General features: G+C 45.0%; 1 protein-coding gene across 3 annotated transcripts in view; it reads right to left on the bottom strand.

The window, feature by feature from the left end:
- NUDT19 (nudix hydrolase 19) overlaps positions 1 to 22173 on the bottom strand; it is a 69057-nt gene that overhangs the window by 45980 nt on the left and 904 nt on the right. The gene's annotated exons all lie outside the window — the stretch shown is intronic.

Raw genomic sequence — 22173 nt, forward strand, 5'->3', positions numbered from 1 at the left:
TAGTGCAGAGTCTCTCACCTTCTTTGGTTTGTTCTGGTTTCTGTTCCTTCTGGTTCAATCCTCCTCCGGGTGTTGTAAATCCCACAGAGTCTTCCCTGGAGGTTGCCCGAACTGGGATCTCCATTTCCAAGCTTCCCGGTGTTAATTTGTCTGCCTCTGGGTAAAGTAATACTCCTTCCTCCGGGGTTTCCTGACCCCTGGGTGAGCTGGCCAACTGTGGTTGAGGAGGCGGTGCTCTAACATCCGGGCTAAGGATGGTGTCTGGCCCAAGAGGAGTCCCGTCGGTCTCACTCACAGCCGGGATCCTCAGCGGACTAGCGTTCGGATTCACTGCAGCAGCTCCCTGCATCCTCCGAAGGAGTTCTTTGATGTTGCCGAGGGACGGCACCTCGGAGCACCGCAAGGTGCCAGCAGCGCTCCTGCCTCTCCTCTTTGGCATCGCGTCGCGGAAATAGAAACATAGAAGATGACGGCAGATAAGGGCCATAGCCCATCAGGTCTGCCCACTCTACTGACCCACCCCCAAGTCTACTATCCTAGGGATCCCACTCCTGGTGACAGGTTCCCTTTGCTTAACCCTCTAAGGGATCCCACATGGGCATTCCATTTGCTCTTAAATTCTTGCACATTGTTTGCCTCGATCACCTGCACCGGGAGCTCGTTCCAAGGATCAACCACTCTCTCGGTGAAGAAATATTTCCTGTTGTCGCCATGAAATTTCCCGCCCCTGAGTTTGAGCGGATGCCCTCTTGTGGCTGAGGGTCCTTTGAGAAAGAGAATCTCTTCTTCCATCTCGATACGGCCGGTAATATACTTAAACGTCTCGATCATGTCTCCTCTCTCCCTACGTTCCTCGAGTGAGTACAGCCGCAAATTTTTCAGCCTTTCCTCTTACGATAGATCCTTGAGCCCCGAGACCATCCTAGTGGCCATCCGTTGCACCGACTCTACTCTCAGCACTCTACCATACATGAAGCGACAAGCCCACAGGGACTTAGCAATCACGGGGTACGAGCAGGCCGGGAACCGCAGTCACCAGCCAAAAATCATCAAACTAGAAGAGCTCCGATTGGGGGCATGTACCCGATCGTTTAGGCAGCGGCCATCTTGGATCTTGCCACCGTTATTAGAATTTATTATGGCTAGAGAGGGAGGAGGAGTGATGTTAGGTACAATAGTGTCTCCTACAGTTTAAACCGGCTGTCGGGTTGTTTCCTAATGCTGCCTTTTGATCTTATTTTCCTTTTCTTGGATCTCATAAATATTGTGGACTAAATAATTACTATAATTTACCTAAAATTGTCTTTATACCACAATTTAATGTGGATATTTTATTTCTGAATCTGTATGAAAGTAAAAGTTTGCTTGTTTGTATTTGAAAATTAATTAAAAATAAATAATAATAGTAAAAATCTACACAGCATACTTTTACAGCCACTTGACAATATCACTACCTTATTTGGCTCTAATTTCATTCATTGGTTCAAAATCTATAACAGTTAAATAAGGATCAGACTTATTGACTGTCCCTTCAATTAAAGAATGGAAAAATTATGTTCTTACCTGTTCATTTTCTTTCCTTTAGATGCAGCAAATAAATCCAGAGACTAGTGGGATAGCACACATCTACCAGCAGATGGAGAAAGAGAAATTAATTAACAGGTGGTCCTATTGGCTAGCACTCCTCCTGTATTTTCAGTATTGCTCCTTGCCCAAGCATCCAGAACCAGTAATATGCTGAACATGTAAAAAACTTCTTTCCAATAACAAATTCCAAAGGTAATAATACAGAATACAACTACCAGCAATAACAAAACTTGCAAAAGATAAACTGATAGACAGTATCCAGAAAGGGTGGGACTCTGGATTCATCTGCATCTAAAGGAAAGAAAATTAACAGGTTAGAACATAATTTTTCCTTCCTTAGCAACAGCAGCAAATGAATCCAGAGACTAGTGGGATGTAGCAAAGCAATCCTCAAAGTGGGTGGGAAGCAAATGCTGCCTCCGCAATGACTGAAGCACCAAAAACAATCTCCGCATGCGCTGCCACATCCAAGTGGTAATGCTTAGAAAAGATATTCTTAGAAGACCAAGTAGCTGCACAACAAATCTCTAAGTAAAAACCTCTGGGCTCAGCCCAGGAAGTAGCCATCGCTCTGGTTGAATGAGCATGAAGTTCTTCCGGCAAACGCTTCCCTGCCATCAAGTAAACAGAAGCAATGGTCTCTTTGACCCATCGAGCAATGGAAGCTTTGGACGCTGCCATGCCTTTGTTGAGTTCCGCAAATACAAAGAGGTGACCTGAACATCGAAAGTCGTTAGTAACCTTCAGATAGTGTAGAAGAATTCTACGCACATCCACGAAATGCAGTGAAGAGAAGGGCGCCCCCCTCCCAGTCCTCCTCCCAGAAAGCAGGAAGAGAGACTAGTTGACATAAAACATTGATACCACCTTAGGAAGAAACGATGGTATGGTCCGAACTGATACCCCTGAATCCGAAATTCGCAAAAAAGGGTCTCTGCAGAATAATGCCTGCAACTCTTGTGGCAATGGCTTCAGCCATTGCCACAAGAAACACCGCTTTCAACGTCACATCCTTTAGAGTCGCATTAGACAAAGGCTCAAAAGGGGCCTTCTTTAACCCCCAATGATTGCCTTAAGACTCCACTCCAGACAGGGTTTCTTAACAGGTGGACGAATATGTTGTACACCTTTCAGAAACCAAACTACATCATGCTGAGAAGCAAGGGAAGAGCGAGATACGCGGCCCCTGTAACAAGCAGTGACTGCCACTTGAACTTTAAGAGAATTATACGCCAAGCCCTTGGCTACGCCGTCCTGTAGAAAAGAAAGAATGTTAGATGGAGAAACGTGGAAGGGCAACTCTCCAGATTCTAGCATACGATGCAGACTAGTGCTGCCCGATACGCGATTTGAATCGATTCTCCGATTCACTTTGGGTGAATCGATTTGAATCAGTTTGTTATTGCAGAAAATTGGACTTACCGTTTCGTTGGTCCCCTTGCTACCGCCTTGCTACCGCTTTTGCCTGGCCAGGAAGGAGAGGAGAGAGCCTTGCTGCCCTGATCTGCACCAGAGACCCGTTCGGGCTTTCTCTCTGCCACCAGAGTCCTTGCTTCTGATGTAACTTCTGGTTTTGCAAAACCGAAAGTTACATCAAAGCAAGGACTCCGGTGGCAGAGGGAATTCCTGAATGGATCTCTGGTGCAGATCGGCAGCAACAAGGCTCTCTCCTCTCCTCCCTGGCCAGGCAAAAGCGGTGGTAGTGAATGCAATTCATTACCCTGCCGCTACTCTGGGCGTCTTCTCTCCATTCGGCCGCCCAAGCAGAAACAGGAAGTTTTCCCTGAGGGCGGGCCGCAGTGGAAAGAAGATGCAAGGAGTAGTGGCAGACCTCTTCCCAGATGCATCCCTCCTGCCGGACTCTCTTTGGGAAAGGTGCGGAGGTGTGGTGGTGGTGGTAGCTTAGGAGTGCCATTTAAAAAAAAATGGTAGATGGAGGGAGAGGGGAGATGGGGAGTTGGTGGACTGGAGGAAAGATGGGGAGAAGATAGATGGAAGAAATGAACTTGGTGGAGGGGGAGATGGACTTGGGGGAGATCATGGAGAGGGGAGATGGGGGGAAGGATAGAAGAAATAAGGATCTAAAAATAGGAGAGGGAGAGAGATGGTGGACAATGGGATTTAGGGAGGGAAGGAACAGAAAAGGAGAGAAATTGGACACAAGGGATGATGTGGAGGGGGGATAGAGATACTGGATAGGAGGGTAGTTGGGAAGAGAAAGGGAGACATGATGGACCTTGGGGTTGTGGGGAAGGAGAGAGAGATGAAGGATGAAAGGGTAATTCAGAAAAGGTGGATCTGTGGATGGAGACCAAAAAAAGGAAAGATACCAGACTTCCAGGAGAGGGAAGGGAAACGGAAGGGGAGGACAGAGATAGAAGATGGATGGTTAGCACGGAGAAAGAAGAAGACCCTGGCAAGCAAGTTATCAGAAGACAACCGGAGCCGGGGACCAATAAGATCTGAATAATGATCAGACAACAAAAGGTAGAAAAAATAATTTTATTTTCTATTTTGTGGTGTTAGACCACGAACGTGAGCTAGGATTTAAGAGAGAGAGGAAAAGTCTTTTTTGTTTGTTTATTTTGTTTACACCACAGCGCCAGTGTAGGTAGGAGAGGGTAAAGTGGGTGAAGAGGCTATAAAATAAACCCACCAGGATATTTGAAAAAAACATCCACTTGGGCAGGAAAATCGAATCGAAAAATCGATTCAATAGGCTGAATCGAATCGAATTTTTTTCCCCTGAATCAGGCAACACTAATATAGACATAGACCTCTTCTTTGTCTGAAGAAGAGTCGAAATAACCTGCTCCGAATATCCCTTATGCCTCAACCATGACCTTTCAAGAGCCAGGCCATTAGACCAAAGTGTGACGGATTTCCCATATTGATCGGACGCTGGGTGAGTAAATCCAGTCACCAGAAATCTCAACATGTTGCCCATCGAAAGATCCATCAGATCTGCATACCAAGCCCTGCGTAGCCAATCCAGAGCTACTAGTATCACCAAGCCCTGAAAGCGAGCTACACGATGCAGCACACGACCTATCATCGGCCAAGGGGGGAAACACATATAGAAGATGACCTGGAGGCCAAGAAAGAGCCAACGCATCTATCCCTTCTGACTCCTGCTCCCTGTGACTGCTGAAGTTTTGTATTTCGAGGCAAGGCCGTGAGGTCTATTTCTGGGAGACCCCACCACTGCACCACCAGCTGGAACGCCTGAGTGAACAGTTCCCATTATCCGGAATCTAGAAGATTTCTGCTGAGGAAGTCTGCCTGAATATTTGCTGGTAGGGATCCCCAAGTTCCACCAGCTGAAGATCTCCCTGAGGAGTCCCGAAATTCTCATGTTCAGCTCAGCAGTTGGCTGTTTCAAACTGTATAATGTCTCATCAAAAGTAACCAGTTCTGAACACAATAAAATATATATCATCTACATAAGACAAAATCTTTACTCGCATTTCAGTCAAGGAAAAATGCCCCTTTAAGGTAAACAAGTACCTTTACCTCAAAGTCTATCCAGTCTATCCATTTCCAAACTGTAATTTGAGAATAGTTTGATCCTGGAAATGTTATAATTCGGTGTTCAGTTCTTCCTTGATTTTGCTAAATGAATTCTTTATGCTGGAAATTAAAATAAAAATATGTCATACAGCCTGCTTTGCAAAGCAGGCAAGTACTCTGTGGGACCTTTTGACTGCAAAATCTGCTGCCAAAGATGGATCTAAGAAGGGATCATGAAACAACTATTCCATTAAGGTTTCTATTTTTTGCAATTCTATCACCTTTGACCACATTCACGAGGCTTAAATTATTCCTTCTGGCTTGATTTTCTAGAACTTCTACTTTCTATGAAAACTTATGTATTATGAAAATTGCTATTAGCCTCACTTTTGTGCAGCTGCAGATCATCTTCTGCATTTGATATGCATTGCAACCCACCAGCTTTTGTACCTCTACATGGCCTACGCTATAAGACTGTATGTGGTTAAATTTCTAATAGAGAGTGACTTTCCATGTTTGAATTTCAGCTATCACCTAATTGTTAGCAGAGAGGAAGATTTCTGCAGAGAAGATGCTGCGCTTGGGATTTATATAGGTTCAGTGAGATTTCTTGCTGCCCTGCTAATGCCATCTTGCAAACCCATTCACTCATGCATCATTTACTGTTTTCCTGTTTTGCCAACTGGAGGAAGTGATGATGAAAATTGATTATTTAATCTCTGATTTAGAAGACACAGATTTCTCAAAGGTATTGCTTAATACAATACCCATAACTGGAGCTAATGTGCTGGGGGAATATTAAATTACAGCTGGGAAGAGCAAGATTTCAAGCATCTCTTCAGGCAGCCATCATGAGGCCCTTTAAATATAATTTTCAGTTGTTTATTCCATTTCTGAATATTTTGTAACACTTAAATCCTTCTAGATGTATACTTTGAAAACAGTGCTTATAGAATGACATGGGGACAAATTTATCCCCGTCCCTGCTGGATCTATCTCCATCCCATTCCTGTGAGTTCTGTCCCTGTCCCATTCCTGCAAATTCTGTCCTCATCTGCACAAGCCTCGAATACCTATGATTTTAAAGTGTTCAAGGATTGTGCAGATAAGGATAGAGCTTGCAGGGATAGGGCAGGGACAGGGACAGTACTCACGGGGACGGAGACAGATCTTGCAGGGACAGGGACAAATTTGTCTCTGTGTCATTCTCACTCTTTGGAATGGTTCATCCTTGGCATCTCTGGTTTGTGCCAAAGACAATGAGAATTAAAATGACTTGCCTGGCTTTCCTGGTTCTTAGCTTACCACAATAATCACTAGACCACTCTATTCAAAGCATGTGTTTACAGTCCCCAAGCTGACTTACAACATGCTGCTACTGTTGCTGCTTCCTGAACTAGGCCCTACAGTTTTTTCTATGATATCCCTGAAGAAATACGGGGCCTGATTCTATAAATGTCACCTAATTCCTGGCGCTGCTCAGCATGATTATCAGTCAACCGCTAAGTGCTGTTTATAGAATCATGCCTAATGGTGCCTAAGCATCCTTAATCATTGGTAGGCATCCTTATGTTAAGCGCTGGTATATTAGGCCAGGATTTTCTTGGCCTAATTTACCAGCGCCTAACACAGACACCTAAGTCCCACAATGCCTATTCTCGACCCCTAACCATGCCTTTTACCTTTTTTTTTAATGAGCTTTTAATGGGGTGGTCAATTACCGTGGCAATTAAGCTCATCATTCAATTTTGAGCTCTATGCACCTATCAGTGCTTAACCTAGGCACCATTTATAGAATCTGGCCCAAAGTGTGTGTGTGAGAAAGGAATAAAGAAAGAGATGCAGAAAGATTCCTTTGGGCGAAAGAACAAAGAAGTAAATGGGGGTCCATGGTGGAGGTCCACAGCTGTATTTCTGTCTAGGGCCCGATACAGTGTTAATCTGGCTCTTGTTGTCAGTCAATATAATAAAACAGTAAACGCTAAAAGTATGCTCTACAATGCAAGTATAAGCAGAAGAAAAATGTTATATATACTATATATATATATATATATATAAACTGTTTTATTTTCAGTTCATTGTGTGTGAACTGAAAATAAAACACACCAAAATGGTTTTTGTCGTATCTTCCACAGAACTTGACTAATTATTATGAAATTTAGTGTACCGTGACCTCAATAAAGTTGATGTAAAATGTAAATATTTCCCACCGTACCACAACACTACCTTGTGAACATAAATTGTTGCTATGGAATACATTCAGAAACACTATCTTGTGATAATGAATTGTTGCTATGGGATATGCACAGAAGCAGACGATAGTTTGTAAACAGTCTCTGTATCAAAATGGTTTTCACTGCAGAATACTGAATTCTGAGAAGGAACTTGGTACTGATAAAAGGTTACAGCAGTCGATGATTGTTGAAAGAGTTCCCACAGATGGGTTGGAATAAAAATGGCCTTGATGTGCTGCTACATAAGATCAGAGAAACGGACACTGTGGATCGTAAGCCAGGCAGCTGATGACTGCTCTTGATTCACAAACAAGAGCACATTGACATTGTATGTGATCTTGTAATGAGCCAGAAGGACGTGCTGCAAATACACCGAACTCCTCACCAAATAGCAAGAGAAGCAGGAATAAGCCAGACAACTGTGGTTAGGATAATTCATGATGATTTGAAACTAAAATGTCTTAAAAATCATTGTGCCCAAAAGTTAATTTTACACAACAAACACACGGTGCAAGCAGCTTTTGACCAAGTACTCAGAGCACAGAGTCAGCTTCATCTGGCTTTCATATGAAAAGATATTTACAGTAGTTCCAACGATTAACACACAGAATGATTGCCTGTATGTGCCTTCAACAACACTGAAGTGTGAGGTTAATTCCAAACACTACAACAGACCCGCCCAACTTTCAGCAAATCAGTCATGGTCTCGGTCTCAGTTGAATTCACAGATCTGCTCTTCATCAATCTTGGGGTTAAAATCAACACACATACTAGCAAGACGTCTTCTTGATGAAGCTGTTGCTAGTGATCTGTTGCATGTCGGGAGATTACTTTATCTTCCAAAAAGACAATGCCCCAGCACATTGGGCAAAGGACACCATAGAACTGCTACATTGGTTGTCCCCAGACTTCATTGGTCAAGACCTCTGGCCTGCAAATTCACCAGACCTAAAACCAGCTGACTACCGGATCTAGGAACGTGTCTAGGAACCGGATACAGGAACATGTCTACCAGGCAGCAATATCTGACGTCGAAGACCTGTGGAGGTGCCTGCCTGTCAGCTATTTCAGTGCAGCTGGAGAAAAGGAAAGTAATTTCTTCCTCAGAAGCTTCCAACTTCCAAACCAAGAAATCTTCAGGTTGCTAGTCGGATCAACCCCGACCAAGACTTGCTTGACCTATGTTGAAGCACAGTTACTTACTATAAGAGGTGTTATCCGGGGACAGCAGGCAGATATTCTCACATATGGGCAACATCATCCATGGAGCCTGGTACAGACAGTGCTAAAAATGTACTGTCACTTTAAACTTCTATGAAGTTTTGAGACTGCACGCACTGTGCACACGTGAGTTGCTTCCCGCCTGACGTAGGCTCTCGGTTCCTCAGTTTTGTAAACAAGCTAAAAAGCCAACCAGGGGAAGTGGAAGGGATGTGAGAATATCTGCCTCCTGTCCCCAGATAACATCTTTTACGGTTAAGTATCTGTGCTTTAACCTTGGACAAGCAGGCAGCATATTCTCACATGTGGAACTTCCTAGCTTATTGAATGGGATGGTGGGAGAGTTGGCCATTAGGAAGATAATAAATTCTGTAAAACTGCTTGGCCAAAACAACCAACTCGTCTGGAATAGGATTCTAGACAGTAGTGAGATGTAAATGTGTGAACTAAGGACCAATTAGCTGCTTTGCAAATATCTTCAACGGTAGTAGAATGCAAAAAAGCCAGAGTGATGCTGCCATAGCTCGGACTTTGTGTGCTGTAACATGTCCCTTGAGCTGCAACCGAGCCAGAGCATAACAGAAGGAAATGCAGGCTGCTAACTATGTGGAAACAGTTCTCTTGGTTACAGGCAAGCCCAACCTATTAGGGTCAAAGGCAGGGCCGCCATCAGAAATTTCTGGGCCCCTTACTGAGCAATCCTATTGGGCCCCCCACGCACCCCTTCCCCCCCCTTCCGACCCCTCCCTTCTTCCATGGGCCAAATACACACATACTTTTCTCTGTCGCCACACTCTTTGACCAAAAGATTTGTAAGCCTGCAACCACGTCAAGGTAGACTCTTTCAGCAGGGCCCTAACCTAACCTAACCTAAACTAATCTATACCTATCTATTCTAAACTAACATATGTCTAATACTGAACTAATAACAAACTAACAAACATCTGCATAATAAATAACTAATAAATAATAGTGCTAGTAGCTATAATTCACTTTTGAATGTAAAATCTCAGTTAAGGATTTCTTTTGACCTTTGTAGATCACAATTGCACAATATTTTTTGTAACAAGTATTAAATGTGTTTTTATAAATACTGTAAGCTTAATAAATATATCAGAAAAAACTACACATCTGAGCGCATATCTGAACATACACATCTGTATGATCCCATCCTCCTCTGCTTGCCTATAGTTGAATCATGCATGTTAAAAATGTACGATATGTTGATATGTGCACCTTCCTTCCTTCCCATCCATCCTCCTCAGCCTGTCCTTACACATCCACAGCTGCATGTTAATGATGATGTATATGTTATGATGATAAATAAGTGCATATGAGCACATCATTAACATGCATCTATGGATGAATATAAAAAAGAAACAATATTCTGTACAATTGTCAATTTATAAATCAGCGTCTTCTCCCCATTCTCTCTTCCCCATTTCCCTTCAGCGTCCTCATCCCACTCTCTCTCCACTTTCCTTCAGCACACGCACATAAAAACAAGAAAGTAATTTATATCATTTTCATTCTATTCATTCGTAGAAATTAAAGTCTAAATAATGCCAGTCACATAACAAAACATGATTTTACAAAAATAATTCCCTGCACAGTCAAGCCTTCAAGGATTACTAGATGTCTTTCAGTAGTTCCCCTCCCTCCCTCCCCCTTACCTTTGTGGCCAAGTCAAAATGATCTACCAACAATAAAATTTTAAAAACACAAAGCACGCTGTAGGCAGAGAAAATGTTAATTATCATTTATATTCCGCGGGTTTTCAAAGAGGTCAAGGCAGATGACTTTATGCAATGTTACCTCAGTAACAACTATACAAAAATAGACAAATATTCCCCTCCCTTTTTACTAAAACGCGATAGCGGTTTTTAGTGCAGGGAGCTACGCTGAATGCCCCACGCTGCTCTCAACGCTCATAGGCTCCCTGCGCTAAAAAACGCTATTGCAGTTTAGTAAAAGGGAGCCATAGTGCAAAATATAGACAGCATATATAAATTCTCAAAGCAGACATATTTTGATCACTAAATTGAAAATAAAACCATTTTTCCTACCTTTGGTAATTTCATCAGTCTCTGGTTGCACTTTATTCTTCCGACTGTGCATCCAATATTTCTTCCCTTCTTTCAGCCTCCTGTATGCTTCCTCTCCTCCAGACCTCATTCTCTCCCCAAACTTTTTCTTTGTTTCACCCTGCCCCTTCTTTCTTTTTCTCTCTCTCCATACCCCCTTTCTTTCTGTATGTCTGTTTTTCTCTCTCTCACCCTGCCCCCTTCTTTCTCTCTCCACACCCTCTTTCGTTCTGTATGTCTGTCTTTCTCTCTCTCTCTTTCCGTGTCCCATTTTTCTTTGTTTCACCCTGCCCCCTTTCTTTCTTTCTGGCTTCCTGTCCGCCCTTTCTTTCTTTCTCCCTGCCCTCCCCTATGCCACCACCATTGTGAAAATGCTGCCACCGCCACTGGGGAATAGGCTGCCACTGCCGCCATCGGGAACAGGCCAGCGCCAAGTTCGCCCTGCTTCTCTTCCCAGTGGGGCCGACCAACTCTCGCCACCCGACGTCAATTCTAACGTCGGAGAGGACGTTCTAGGCCAGCCAGGCAGCGATTGGCTGGCCCAGAACGTCCTCTCCGACGTCAGAATTGACGCGAGTGGCGAGAGTTGGCCGGCCCCACAGGGAAAAGCAGGGAGAACTTGGCCCCGGCCTGTTCCCGATGGCGGCGGTGGCACTCAAGTGGCTAAAGAGCCGCAGTTTGCCGGCCTAGGGAGAACACTGGAGGGTGGCCAGCTGTGCACCCCCTTGGGACGTAAACCAGGGGCGGGGTGGACCGCCCCCCCTAGTATGCCACTATCTGTACCTCACTCCCTCCCTATGACCAAAAATTATCCTTTCTTCTATTCCCCTGTGTACACAACCATCTCTTTCCCTCCCTTCCTCTCTCCCAAGTTCATGCCTTCTGTGTCCAAAAGTGCATTCCCTCCCCCACCTCAGCATCTCTTTCTCTCCCTTCTTCTCTCCCAAGTCCATGCCTTCTGTGTCCAAAACCCATTCCCTCCCCACCTCAGCATCTCTTTCCCTCCCTTCTTCTCTCCCAAGTCCATGCCTTCTGTGTCCAAAAACCCATTCCCTCCCCCACCTCAGCATCTCTTTCCCTCCCTTCTTCTCTCCCAAGTCCATGCCTTCTGTGTCCAAAAACCCATTCCCTCCCCCACCTCAGCATCTCTTTCCCTCCCTTCCTCTCTCCCAAGTCCATGCCTTCTGTGTCCAAAAACCCATTCTCTCCCCCACCTCAGCATCTCTTTCCCTCCCTTCTTCTCTCCCAAGTCCATGCCTTCTGTGTCCAAAAACCCATTCTATCCCCCACCTCAGCATCTCTTTCCCTCCCTTCCTCTCTCCCAAGTCCATGCCTTCTGTGTCCAAAAACCCATTCTCTCCCTCACCTCAGCATCTCTTTCCCTCCCTTCTTCTCTCCCAAGTCCATGCCTTCTGTGTCCAAAAACCCATTCTATCCCCCACCTCAGCATCTCTTTCCCTCCCTTCCTCTCTCCCGTCCATGCCTTCTGTGTCCAAAAACTCATTCTATCCCCCACCTCAGCATCTCTTTCCCTCCCTTCCTCTCTCCCAAGTCCATGCCTTCTGTGTCCAAAAACCCATTCCCTCCCCCACCTCAGCATCTCTTTCCCTCCCTTCCTCTCTCCCAAGTCCATGCCTTCTGTGTTCAAAAACCCATTCCCTCCCCCACCTCAGCATCTCTTTCCCTCCCTTCCTCTCTCCCAAGTCCATGCCTTCTGTGTCCAAAAACCCATTCTCTCCCCCACCTCAGCATCTCTTTCCCTCCCTTCTTCTCTCCCAAGTCCATGCCTTCTGTGTCCAAAAACCCATTCTATCCCCCACCTCAGCATCTCTTTCCCTCCCTTCCTCTCTCCCAAGTCCATGCCTTCTGTGAACAAAAAACCATTCTCTCCCCCACCTCAGCATCTCTTTCCCTCCCTTCCTCTCTCCCAAGTCCATGCCTTCTGTGTCCAAAAACCCATTCCCTCCCCCACCTCAGCATCTCTTTCCCTCCCTTCCTCTCTCCCAAGTCCATGCCTTCTGTGTCCAAAAACCCATTCTCTCCCCCAACTCAGCATCTCTTTCCCTCCCTTCTTCTCTCCCAAGTCCATGCCTTCTGTGTCCAAAAACCCATTCTATCCCCCACCTCAGCATCTCTTTCCCTCCCTTCCTCTCTCCCAAGTCCATGCCTTCTGTGTCCAAAAACCCATTCCCTCCCCCACCTCAGCATCTCTTTCCCTCCCTTCCTCTCTCCCAAGTCCATGCCTTCTGTGTCCAAAAACCCATTCTCTCCCCCACCTCAGCATCTCTTTCCCTCCCTTCTTCTCTCCCAAGTCCATGCCTTCTGTGTCCAAAAACCCATTCTATCCCCCACCTCAGCATCTCTTTCCCTCCCTTCCTCTCTCCCAAGTCCATGCCTTCTGTGTCCAAAAACCCATTCTATCCCCCACCTCAGCATCTCTTTCCCTCCCTTCCTCTCTCCCAAGTCCATGCCTTCTGTGTCCAAAAACCCATTCTCTCCCCCACCTCAGCATCTCTTTCCTTCCCTTCCTCTCTCCCAAGTCCATGCCTTCTGTGTCCAAAAACCCATTCTATCCCCCACCTCAGCGTCTCTTTCCCTCCCTTCCTCTCTCCCAAGTCCATGCCTTCTGTGTCCAAAAATGCACTCCCTCCCCCCCTTTTGTGTTCCGCGTTTGCCTCCCAGCCCATCTTTGCAACTTTCTCAGCAAAACGAAGCTCAAGCCGCGAGGCTTGTCTTCTGTTTCCTGCCTGCCCTGCCGCGCACAAATAGCCGACCGGATGTATTCTCCGACGTCAGCGCTGACGTCGGATGGCAGGCTTTGCTTAAGCCCTCCCTCCGACGTCAGCGCTGACATCGGGGAACACTTGCGATCGGCTATATGTGAGCGGCAGGGCAGGCAGGAACAGAAGACGAGCCTCGCGGCTCGAGATGTATTGAATTCCGCGGGTCCCCCGTCCAGCTCTCTCCTGTCCACGTGGGGCAGACCGCCCCTCCCCCTAGACTGTGGCCTAGAATCCTGGGGGAGCCCGGGCCCCCTGTCAGCTCCGGGCCCCTGAATGCATGACTGGTGGTACTGCCCTGATGGCGGCCCTGGTCAAAGGAGATGAACAGTTGAGGTGAAGTCCTGTGTGGCTTGGTTCTTTGTAAATAGTAAACCAAGGTACGCTTACAGACTAATGTTTGAAGAGCAGTTTCTCCAGGGTGAGAATGAGGCTTTGGAAAGAAGACACGAAGCATAATTGACTGATTCAGATTAAATTCTGTGACTACCTTGGGAAGGAATTTAGGATGAGTTCTGAGAATCACCTTGTCATGATAGTAACATAGTAGATGACGGCAGATAAAGACCTGAATGGTCCATCCAGTCTGCCCAACCTGATTCAATTTAAATTTTTTCTTCTTAGCTATTTCTGGGCAAGAATCCAAAGCTCTACCCGGTACTGTGCTTGGGTTCCTACTACCAAAATCTCAGTTAAAACCTACTCCACCCATCTACACCCTTCCAGCCATTGAAGCCCTCCCCAACCCATCCTCCACCAAATGGCCATATATAGACACAGACAGTGCAAGTCTGCCCAGTACTGGCCTTAGTTCAATTTTTAATATTATTTTCTGATTCTAGATCCTCTGTGTTCATCCCACGCTTCTTTGAATTCAGTCACAGTTTTACTCTCCACCACCTCTCTCGGGAGTGCATTCCAAGCATCCACCACCCTCTTCGTAAAGTAGAATTTCCTAACATTGCCTTTGAATCTACTACCCCTAAACCTCAAATTATGTCCTCTGGTTTTACCATTCTCCTTTCTCTGGAAAAGATTTTGTTCTACGTTAATACCCTTCAAGTATTTGAAAGTCTGAATCATATTTCCCCTGTCTCTCCTTTCCTCTATGGTATACATATTCAGGGCTTCCAGTCTCTCCTCATAAGTCTTCTGGCGCAAGCCTCCTATCATTTTTGTCGCCCTCCTCTGAACCGCTTCAAGTTTTCTTAAGTCCTTCGCCAAATACGGTCTCCAAAACTGAACACAATACTCCAAGTGGGGCCTTACCAATGACCTGTACAGGGGCATCAACACCTTCTTCCTTTCTTTCTGATGAAACACTGTAAATGGTTGGTCGCAAACAAGTGCTTGAAGTTCACTCACTCGACGAGCAGAAGTGACAGATCAAGAAGACCAGTTTCCAAGTTAAAAATTTTAAATGAGTAGATGTCAGTGGTTCAAATGGCGGCTTCATCAGACTGGTGAGAACCAGACTGAGATCCCAGATAACTGGAGACAGGTTTAGTAGAGGTTTTGAGTTGAAGAGTCCTTTCATAGACTGAGAAATAAATGGATGAGAAAACAGAGGTTTATTGTTGAAAGGAGCATGGTAAGCACCAATAGCACTAAGGTGAACTCTGACTAAAGTGGTCTTAAGACCAGAGTTGAATAAATAGAGAAGTTAGTCTAATACTGAAGGAATAGAAGATGTGGAAGGATCCAGGTGATGGAGATTTGAGTTGATAACAGTGCTGAGTAGAAGACTTTCTAAAAGCAGCTGTAATGGCTTTTACTGGTTCAGAAAGATTGAAATCTGTTGAGGTCAGGTTGAGAGGTACCAAGCTTTTAGGTGCAGAGATTGCAGATTGGGATGTAACAGAGATCCTTGACTCTGAGTGAGTAGAGATGGAAAGATCTGCAAAGGAATTGGATCCTTGACACTCAGTTGAAACAGAAGGGAAAACCAAGGTTGTCTGGGTCACCGAGGAGCTATTAGGATCATGATGGCTGACTCTTGTTTGAGTTTAACTAATGTCTTCAGAACTACATATGTGAGAATAGGCTGCCTGATTGTCCAAGGAGAAACAACAGAACCCAGGTTCAATTCCTACTTTAACTCTCTAATTTCAGTACAAATATGTGAGCCCTCCTGGAACATAGAAATATCTTCTGTACATATATAAGTGACCTGCAAGTCTAAGGGCTACTACAGTTGTGGACCTTTAGGTACAATAGGTTTTCTTTGTTTCTGGAGGGCTCACTAAACAATATAAAGGTATTTAGGTGAGATTTGTACTTGGGTCTCTTTATGTGACATCCACTGCACTGACCACTAGGCTGCCCTTCTGCTCTGCAGTGTGGTCAGTTTACTGTTTGCTGCCAGACATCCCTATGGTTTGTTTATCTTTTTTTGCCTGGGATGTTTTAATTTCAAAAAGGGTACTTACAGATAGATATTTTTAGCATAAAAATATCTAGCTTAAAGCCATAATCGAACCAGAAAATTTAGATGTTTTTTTCTGATTCAACTATGGCTGTGAGCTAGATGGTGTTTTGAGAACTTTTCAGCAAAATGTTTCGATTCAGATTTAGACGTTATATCAAAAATGCCTTTTGACATTTAGGGCTCCTTTTACTAAGATGCGCTATTGCCTCCACAGAGCTGGCGTTAGTTTTTTTCGTTTAGCGCGTGGTTAGCGCGCACTAATCTTTAGCGTGCGCTAAAAACGCTAGCGCACCTTAGTAAAAGGAGCCCTTAGTTTTAGGCTGCACCGTTTAGAAGGAATATTGAGGGGATGGAAGCAGTTCAGAGAAGACGGGCTACTGCTATGGCAAAGGGTCTGCAGTAAAAATACTATATAAAGAGGCTCAATGTACTTCCTGGAGCAGGGGTGTCAAAGTCCCTACTTGAGAGCCGTAATCCAGTCGGATTTTCAGGATTTCCCCAATGAATATGCATGAGATCTATTTGCATGCACTATTTTCATTGTATGCTAATAGACCTCATACATATTCATTGGGGAAATCCTGAAAACCCGACTGGATTGTGGCCTTGAGGAGAGACTTTGACACCCCTGTCCTGGAGGAAAGAAAGAATATGATAACAATGTCCAAATATTTAGCAAGGTTCAATAAAATACAGAAAGGTGCAATTTTCTATAGAGAAATTCAAGCATGAAGGATCATTATTATAAAGGTGTGAGCTAAATTCAAATCCAAAAATATCAAGCTCGAAGGAGGAATGCTCAGAGAAAACATGCTGTTACTGAAAGGGTGATAAATGCTTGCAATAATCTTTCAGCATGGTATAATAACAATACTGTCAAAGTTTAAGCATGATTGAAGTCAATACGGAAGATAATGCTAAGAACAGGGTTAAAGTTGAGTATAAAACACATGGGAACTTGCATGCTTATCTACCCAGAATTATAATGGAACAAAGATGGGAAACAACAAACTACAAAGTAACATAGTAAATGACAACAGATAAAGACCTGAATGGTCCATCTAGTCTGCCCAACCGTACATACTCCATAAATTAATCATTTAATTTAAATGATCATTTTTCTTAGATATTTCTGGGTCAGAAACCCAAAACCCTGCCTGGTGGTGTGCTTAGGTTCTAGCTACTAGAGTCTCCGCCAAATCTCACTCCAGCCCATCTTAACCATTCCAGCCATCAAAGCCCTCCCTAGCCCGTCCTCAACTGAATGTCCATATACAGGACACAGAGCGTGCTAGTCTGCCCAATACTGGCCTTAGTTCCTTCAATATATACCTATTATTTTCTGATTAGAGATCCTCTGTGTTCATCCCATGCTTGTTTGAACTCTGTCCCTGTTTTCTTCTCCGCCACTTCCCTCGGGAGCGCATTCCATGCATCAACCACCCTCTCCATAAAGAAGAATTTCCTAACATTACTCTTGAGACTACCACCCCTCAACCTCAAATTATGCTGTTGGTTTTACCATTTTCCTTTCTCTGGAAAAGATTTTGTTCTACATTAATACTCAAACAATAAAAATATCTTGTAGGCAGGCAGGCTTTTATAGACAGCTGGAATATCCTTAACTATAAAAAACTCAAACAAACTAGACAGGCTGGTTGGTTTTTCTTTATCACCATCTATTGTGTCACTATATTTTTGTGTTTGTATTCATAGTTGATCATTAAATTGCTCCTGAACATATTTACTCTTCATAGATTTTCACTGCACAAAAACTAACACCCTTTTACAAAACCGCGCAAGAGGTTTTTAGCACTGGCCGGTGCACTGAATGCTCTGCGCTGTTCTGACGATCATAGAGTTCCTATGAGTGTCAGAGCAGCGCATTCAGCTCGCTGGCCAGCGCTAAAAGCCTCTTGTGTGGTTTTGTAAAAAAAAAAAAAAAAAAAAAGGGGGGGGGGGTGTTAATTCAGGGACCGCTAGATTAAGACCTCTAAAAATGGGATTCATGAAAAATAATCATAGTTGTCGTCCAAGCATCCCATGTATTGAAAAGAGAAGTTGGTACATCTGTTTGTATAAAAATCACTGTGCTAACTTTAGAGATTTTAGTTATTTTTAAAAATTTTCACATAGCCCAAAGTGTGTGTTACAATCGAATATAAAACACAAAATATTCTCCAAACCCTCCACTCACCTAACACAACTCACCCAAAGCATATTACAGCTTCATTCTCCCTAAGCTCTCCATTCACCATTCCCATGCATCCTAACATTGAGGATAACAATCTAATCCCTCAGTTCTACAGGTAAAACACTGTTCTACCCCTGGAAATGCCTCTGATTATTGTGGTCTATAGCTAATGTATCTGCTGTGAATTTTCTCCTGTAAAAATAAGAGAACCGGATGTTCTTGATTTTCAGGGTTTGTCCCCAATTTCAGTCCCATATCCCCTTTTTCAACATCTTCAGCAACTTGCTGCCCCTGATTCTTGCAGTGGAGACACAGGCATCCTACAGAACTTTTCTTCCTGTTCTGCCATATAGTGCAGCCACTCCTGTGCTCCACTCTTTCCTCATCCACCCTCATATCAGCATCAGATGCAGCATATGACAGTATACCAGCTTCCTGTGCCATGCAGACCCAATCTTGCAAGATTAACTCGTACCATGAGACTGGTTCTATATGTGCATGGGAACAGTTTGTAGAATTATTATTATGTATTACGTCTTCTTAAACCAATTGGTACATAAAGTAGACAGATGCATCTTTCACACTTTCTAGTTTTGTGTTTCAACTACTTCTGACCATTGGCATGCAGTTCAGTAAGGTCCTTTTCAACTGTTTGATGTATTTGTCTTGGTTTTCCTGGACCTTTTTTCCCTTCTGATTTCCAGTTCATAGCTTGTCTTGGAATGCACTGTACATCCATTCTATGTACTATAAGTGTCCAAACATCTAAGTCACCGTTGCTGCAGTACCTTATTACATGGTTTTAACCTTAATCTTGCCACTTGACATGTAGTCACAGCAACAACAAAGGTGGCTGCTGCAGTCCTTCCTAACCACTATAGCAGAGGCTCAGATTTGTCACCTGATTCACATCTATGTGGCCCAAGAATGGGCCTCTCTTCCTGCCCCTACCTGCATAGAGTAGCAGCAATGCGAGCCACAGGGTTAAGAAATACCTATAGACCTGTGTTTCCTGCTATGTTTCCTGCTAAGAAGCCTATTTTATACCTATGAATTTCTTTGCATTTAATACATGCCATTTCTGTTAGCACATGCTAAGCTTTAGTAAAAGGACCCCTAAGAGCAATAAAACCTAAGAAGAGGTGGCTAGAGATGGAATAACAAAACTGTGGAGGGTGGGGGGGTCAAGGTGAGGGACACTAGGAAAGGGCATTGGAACTAGGGAGGGGGAATAAAAATCAGGTTGGAAAAGAGTGGGAAGGCCATCCTATATAAGCTAGCCGCGCATGCGCACTCCTATTTGCGTGTTCCGTGCCCTGTAGGTCTGTGGCCGCATGAGTGCGCATGCACGACTCGCCAGACTTACTTCCCAGCATCCGCGATTTGTTTTTCTCCGTCCCCTTCAGTCCCTCTAAAGCTTCGGACTACGGACCTCCAAAGCCGCCACGGCTCCTCTCTCATCTTCCGACGCAAGTGCAGCTCATGAGAGGAGCCGCGGCGGCGATATTTTCGCAGTGCGCATGCACGCTTGGCTGTGGCCGGTTGACAGAGGCAGCAAACACGCGCGACTCCCCCCTCCCGCCCTCACCCACCCACCACCAGAGAAACACTGCTATGGCTGCCCGCATTGGACCGCGAAGAGGTCATTGGGAGTGCTGGCGGCGGTCACGTGCACAGAATTGGCGCTCCAGACCTCCATCCAGGAAAAACAGCACTACCGGTAGTAGTTTATTTTTAAGATTAAAGGTGCTGCGGCGGCTCCTCTCATGAACCGCACCTGCGTTGGAGAAGGCTTCCAACGCAGGCAGCGATCCTGAGAGGAGCCGCGGCGGCACCTTTAAACTTAAAAATAAACTTCTACTGGTAGTGCCGTTTTTCCTGCTGTGCCCTCTCTTTCACTGAATGAAGCATTGCGGCAACGAACAGTTCTAATGAAGCAGCCAATCAGTGTGTCTAATCTGGAGGAGGGAGATCTCCTTGACCACAGTGATTGTGATGGTAGGCCAGACCAGAAGGGAAGGGGGGGTTGGGGGAAATGCTGCTGCTGCACAGGGACCTGGAGGGGAAGGTAAATACCGCTGTTGCTGATGCTCAGAGAAGTGGACGGGGAGGGAAATACTGCTGCTATTGCTGCACAGGGAAGTGGGGTTGGGGGAGGGAAATGCTGCTGCACAGCAAAATGGAGGGGGAGGGAATGCTGCTGCAGCTGCTGCACAGGGTAAGTGGGGGGAGGGAAATGCTGTTGCTGCTGCCCAGGGAAGTGGAGTGGGGGAGGGAAATGCTGCTGCACAGGGAAATGGAGGGGGAGGGAATGATGCTGCAGCTGCTGCACAGGGAAGTGGGGTGGGGAGGGAAATGCTGCTGCACAGGAAAGTGGGGTGGGGGAAATGCTGCTGCACAGGGAAATGGAGGGGGAGGGAATGTTACATAGGGAGCAGGGAGAGAGACAGATAGATGGAAAGAAAGACAGACAGACAGCGGGAGGGAGGGTGACAGAAAGGAAGAAAGGCACAGGGGCAGGAAGAGGGACAGAAAGAGAGAGAGAAAGGGGGCCAGGGAGAGAGAAATACAGCAGGAGGTAGAGAGACAGAAAGAAAGAAAGACATCTATTCTAGCACCCGTTAATGTAACGGGCTTAAAGACTAGTTAGAACATAAAAGGATAGTTACTGAGGGGATGACTAAACTGGGGTGAAGGTTGGGTTACTGAGGAAAGAGTGAGGAGAGGAACTGGACTGGTGCAAGGAAATAAACACTAGGACATGAGAGGGGACTGAAAGTAATGGGCAGGGGCAAAGGAACTGGATAGAAGGGGGCAGTAAAGAAAGGAGGATAATTGCACTGAGGCATACTGAGGCATTAATACATAATGGTAACCACAAAATTAAAAAAAAACATAAAGCACACTGTACACAGAGAAAATGTTAATTATGGTATCATTTATATTTGGTTCTTTTTTCAAAGAGGTCAAGGCAGATGACTTTAAAATATGCAATGCCACTATAGAAAAATAGACAAATATAGTGCAAAATATAGAGAGCAGATATAAATTCTCAAAACTGACACATTTCGATCACTAAATTGAAAATAAAATCATTTTTCCTACATTTGTTGTCTGGTGATTTCATGAGTCTGGTTGCACTTCCTTCTGAATGTATATCCAATATTTATTTATTTCTGCCTCCTGCACATTTCCTCTCTTCTGGACCTCATTCTCTTCCCCAACCAACATCTCTCTCTGTCCCTCCTTGAATCCAACTTTTCTTCCTCTCCCCTCCACCTCTATTGGCAACATGTCTCCCTCTCACTGTCCATCTGTCTTTTCTCATTCCCTCCCTTGCTGCAAAGGGAGTGGGGAGAGAGATAAAGATCCAGGGTGCATCTCTCCCACTCCCTCTACTGCCACATCCAACATTTCTCCTTCTCTCATCCCCCAGATCATGTGCAGCATTTTTCACCACTGCCCACTAGCCCCATGCCCATTTCTCCTTCTATCACCCCTCTCCAGTATCATGCCACATCTCTCCCTTAATCACTATATCCAACATTCCTCCCTTTGCATCTCCTTCAATCTGTCCCTCTGTTCTCTCTCCACCACCATATCCAACATTTCTCCCTCTCATCCTTCTCTTCCCCATGCATCTCTACCTCACTCCTTTCTCTCTCTATGCCCAAGTTTCCTCTTGCTTCCTTTCCCTGTCACCATCTCTTTCCCTCTCTCACATACTCATGCCCAACAATTTTCCCTTTCTATTCCCTCTCTCCCTTTCTATTCCCTATGTCCCCCTCTCTCCCTCCTATGTTCCAAGTTAGTACCCCTTTCCTTCCTTCCATCTATCTCATATTCATGCCTCTTCCCTTCCTTGTGTCCTGAGTTCATGCCACCTCCCTGCCTTCCAATCTAGTTCCCAAATTTGTGCACCTCCTATGTCCCAATGTGCTCCTCCCCCCCCCACACACACACACTTTATCCCATGTTCAAGTCCCCTCTCTCCCTTACTTATTACAATGTGCTCGCTCCCTTCAGGGTCATCCAGCTGGGCTGCTCTTTCCTGCCTTCAGTCACACTTGTTTGCAGGGATGTGGGCAGTGGCTTTTACATGCTGCACATGGCTGAAAGAGGTAACTGGGATCCC

Source organism: Geotrypetes seraphini, chromosome 4 (assembly GCF_902459505.1).
Source record: "Geotrypetes seraphini chromosome 4, aGeoSer1.1, whole genome shotgun sequence".
Classification (NCBI taxonomy): domain Eukaryota; kingdom Metazoa; phylum Chordata; class Amphibia; order Gymnophiona; family Dermophiidae; genus Geotrypetes; species Geotrypetes seraphini.